This window comes from Nomascus leucogenys, chromosome 12 (genome assembly GCF_006542625.1).
Source record: "Nomascus leucogenys isolate Asia chromosome 12, Asia_NLE_v1, whole genome shotgun sequence".
NCBI classification, from domain to species: domain Eukaryota; kingdom Metazoa; phylum Chordata; class Mammalia; order Primates; family Hylobatidae; genus Nomascus; species Nomascus leucogenys.
The window spans coordinates 36,594,093-36,598,846 of NC_044392.1; the positions used below are offsets into that span (position 1 = coordinate 36,594,093).

At 43.4% G+C, this 4,754-nt stretch overlaps 1 non-coding gene across 1 annotated transcript; it reads left to right on the forward strand.

Annotated features, from left to right (window-relative positions):
- The first annotated feature begins 615 nt into the window (after positions 1 to 615).
- Positions 616 to 718, forward strand: LOC115837721. The gene has a single exon (XR_004032780.1). It is a non-coding gene; the product is annotated as a U6 spliceosomal RNA (small nuclear RNA).
- Positions 719 to 4,754: the final 4,036 nt, after the last annotated feature.

The window sequence follows — 4,754 nt, forward strand, 5'->3', positions numbered from 1 at the left end:
CTCTTTCTGCCATGTAAGGATTCAAGAAGTCAGCAGTATGCAACCTGGTAGAGAGCCCTCAATAGAACTAACCACGCTGAAACCCTGATCTCAGATTTCCAGCCTGCAGAACTGTGAGAAATAAAGATCCGTTGTTTACAAGCCATTCAGTCTACGTTACTTTGTTATACCAGCCTGAGCTAAGACATTAATATTGAAGAATGTGGCATATAACTTCAGGCTAGTAGAGTAGTTAATACTGAAACCACAAGTTTCTACCCACCTAGCCTCAGGTAGTGTTGGATGCAGGAGCAGAACCTGCTCCTGAAAGCTATGACATGGGGGAGCAGGGCAGCTCCTGTCTTGTTCCCAAGCAGCTGACTCCCAGAGAGGAGGAAGGGCAGGTGCTGGAAAGCACAGGCTAAACTTCTTCCCTAAACTGCACTGGGGTAGAATGAATGAAGGGATAAAGAGAGGCCAGGACTGTTACTCTGACAGAACTCTGTCTACATGGAGGCAAGCATCAGGAACAGTGATTACTCCTTGACTAACATTTTCCATTATTTCTTAATAGGTCATGTGTTTCCCTGCCTCTGTATCCTGTTTAACATCTATCCTATCTGAAATGCCCTTTCAGTGCTCACTTCAGCAGCACATTTACTAAAATTGGAAGGATACAGAGAAGATTAGCATGGCCCCTATGCAAGGATGAAATGTCCTCTCAATCATCATCGTTTATCTGAATTTCATGTGTCCTTAAAAACCAGGTGGAGGCCAGGCGCGGTGGCTCACGCTTGTAATCCCAGCACTTTGGGAGGCCGAGGCGGGCGGATCATGAGGTCAGGAGATCGAGACCACGGTGAAACCCCGTCTCTACTAAAAATACAAAAAATTAGCCGGGCGTGGTGGCGGGCGCCTGTAGTCCCAGCTACTCGGAGAGGCTGAGGCAGGAGAATGGCGTGAACCCGGGAGGCGGAGCTTGCAGTGAGCCGAGATTGCACCACTGCACTCCAGCCTGGGTGACAGAGCAAGACTCTGTCTCAAAAAAAAAAAAAAAACCAGGTGGAGTTTGACTTCCTCAGTGGAGTCTTCTCTGACTGCTGCTGTGGGTAAACTTTCCCTGTACCAAGAGCAATCTGCTCGGAGTCCCCATAGCAGTTCTCCAAAGCCTGATTGACACCGACATTACCCGCAGGAGAGTTTACCCACACCAAAACCTTGGCCTCACTCTTGGAGAATCTGATCAGATCTTGAGTGGAGTTTAAGAATCTGTATTTTTAAAAAGTCTCTTGGGATAGTTCTAATAATCTGCCTTGTCCAGAAACCACCATCCAGTCATTATTTGCATGAACCTTTTGACACTCACAGCCCTGGTTGTAAGAGGGGAGAAATGTATCTCACAAAGTAAAAGGGTTACACAAAGGTGCATAGGATATAGAGCACAGAGGAGCTTAGTTAGAATGGGCATCATGGAAAAGAGACTTAAACGTGGGTGAGGAGACAATGGTGCCAATTGTGGGGAAGTAGTGGGGATAACCTCCAGCAATTTCTCTGCAGCCAAAAATGACCTCAGATACCAAGAGGGCATAGGAGAATTATATGACCATTGTCTGTAAAGGGGTATGATCATAATACCTTTGTAGAGTTGTTGGGTGAATTAAGTAAAAAAGTATACAAAGTATGTAATGCACCTAGCATAGTTCCCAAAATGTAGAAGACACAGCAGTCCCTCTTTATTCATGGTTTCACTTTTTATGGTTTCAGTTACGTGTGATCAACTGCAGTCTAAAAATATTAAATAAAAAATTCCAGAAGCAAACTATTTATAAGTTTAAAATTGCATGCTGTTCTCAGTACCATGATGAAATATTGCTCCGTGCCACCCGGGACATGAACAATCCCTTTTTCCAGTGTATATATGCTCTGTGTGATACCTGCCCATTATGATATAGGAATAAACACTGTATATAGGGTTCTGTACAATCTGCAGCTTTAAGCATCCACTAGGGGTCTTTGAACTTATTCTTTGCCAGTAATGGGGGACTACTGTACAGTGAATACAACTTGGAATGTCACTGTAACCCAGATTTAATTTTGTGCCTATAATGCTTGCCTGTGGAAAGAAAATGGGACAAGTAATAACAAAATCACATATGGATAGAAGAAACACTGATATTCTCATTTTGTTCATATATTGATTTTTGCTGACTTCCATTAGTTCATTGTGCTTTCTTTTAGCTTTTTGAGCATATTTAAAACAGTTGTTTTAAAGTCTTTGTCTATAAGCCAAATGTCTGTGTTTCTTCAGAGATGATTTCTGCCACTTTATTTTCTTCCTTTGAACAAGCTATGTTTTCCTGTTTCTTTGTATGCCTTGTAATTTTTGTTGAAAATTGGTTATTTGGAAAAACAGCTCTGTGGATCTGTGGTCTGTAGTCTCTTGCAGCTTTCATGAGCAGCCCTGCCACTTCTTACTTAAGTTCCAACTTGGGTGAGACAGAACCATCCTTCATGGAGCTCCCAGACACGTTGGAACATTGCAACTCAGGTCTTCGCTGCTCTTCTGATTCAAAGAAGGGAATGGGAAACTGGGTTGCCCTTCCTCCAGGCCCACTGTACCATGCTGGGGAGGGTGTAGGAGAAGGGCAAGTGAATCACCATGAATTTGCCTCCTATTTTTTTTTTTTTTTTTTTGGTTTTTGAGACGGAGTCTCGCTCTGTTGCCCATATTGGAGTGCAGTGGTGCGATCTCGGCTCACTGCAAGCTCCGCCTCCCGGGTTCACGCCATTCTCCTGCCTCAGCCTCTCCCAGTAGCTGGGACTACAGGCACCCGCCACTGCGCCCAGCTAATTTTTTTTTGTATTTTTAGTAGAGACGTGGTTTCACCGTGGTCTCGATCTCCTGACCTCGTGATCCGCCCGCCTCGGACTCCCAAAGTGCTGGGATTGCAAGCGTGAGCCACCGCGCCCAGCCTTGCCTCCTATTTTGAATGTAGCTTTTCCTTGATTAAATGTTTGCTTGGTTGCTGTAGACTTTTGACTGTTTTCAGAACTCCTGTAAGGTCCTGTATTTTAGCCAGTTTTTGTTTGTTTTTTGATGTTTCCTTGGGGAAATGAGGGATGGACTATCCTAGTCCGCCATTTTTATATCAGTCCTTCTTGGTCATCCCTTTTAGTTATCTTTCAGGATGTCACTACTATTTTTCTAAAAAAAATTAGGATTGCAGACATAATATTTTAAAGAATAATACAATTATTGAAGTGATGGAATAAGAACGGACTTCAGAAACCATTTTGCCCAAATCTTTTTTCTTTTCTTTTCTTTTTTTTTTTTTTTTTTTTGGTGAGGAAGTGAAGGCTTCCTTCTGGAAAGGGAAAGAGACTCCTCTGAAGTCACACAATCGTGAGTGGCAGATACGAGCCTCAAACCCCGATTTTCTAGCTGGATGTCCAGTGGGATCAGCGTAAGAAATACATGTGACCCCTGAAAATGTCTAGTAGGCAGATTTTAGCGATGCAGGCAGGATTTAATGATGCTAGCACTGCTCTCATCCTGTGTGCCTTGTGCCCTTCCCCATCCTGCACACCCTTTACCTCTTCATGGTCAGTAGCGATCATTTCTAGTTCTTCATGTTAATTAAAGCAGTGCTGAGGTGGCTGCTCAGATAGGAAATGCTGCAGCTGTTTTTCTCTTCTCTTCTTACAGGTATTGCCTTTGGAAGTTCCCCAACAACTGTCTGAGAGTGCTGCTGATATCAGGGAAGATAGAGTGGAGCGTGATCCTGCACCATTATCTCAGGACATGCAGACTTTTATTAGATGACTGTTGTAGCTATCGGGCCCAAAGACTTTAGAGCTTCATAGAACCTGAGATAGAGATTGGACAGATCCTTTTAGAAAGCTGTTCAGGTGACCTAAAAATTTGATTTAAGAACATTTTTCACTGACAACTATTTTCCTCCAAAATTGTATGTTCTGTATCTTGCTTTTGCACTCATTTTATTATCAATAGTAGTATTAGTGAAAGTGGTGGCTGTAGTAGCAATACCAGTAATGATTCTTGGCTATGCAGTAGATGTTTTATGGATCAGTAGTCCTGGGGAATCTTACAAAACTAAGGGCCTGTTCTTCCAAAAAGTGTAGATACAAATAAACATACAATTATGAGATTGTAAGAATTTCACAAGCCTCCTAAAATCTAGACCTCAGATTAAGACACCCCTGTGGACAGATAATACCATTAGCTTATTTGCCATGCTGTTATGGATAAGCCAGTTTGCCTGGTTTCTATTTTTCTCACATGTTAAAATGGGAATAGACAGTGTATTCATACTTTGAAAGAACGAGGTTAACAGCGGAGGACTAGGCCTGGTGTAGCATCAGCCTGGAGTGAGCAGGTGTAGGACACAGGAAAAAAGGAGAAACAGAACCTGAATGTGAGGGGATCCTGCAAGAAGGCAGGTGACAGGCAACAGGCTGGCATGAGAGAGGCCTACCCTCAGGAATCAGCAGAGGATGGGGAGATTAGCAGATTCCAACAGGCAGGGTATTCGAGAAGCAGACAATTTTTTAGTTTCTAGCTGAAAGACCAGTAGTCAGCACCAGGTAGATTTGAATACCTGGGAGTTAGTCAATGAGTAGCAGGAAATGAATCCCCAGGCTGGGAATCAGGGACAGAACCACCATCCCTGGGGAGGTAACCCAGGGTAATAGTGCAAAAGGAAGTGAAATGTAGCAAAGGCCTCGGAGAAATAGGCACCAAGAACCATCTAGCC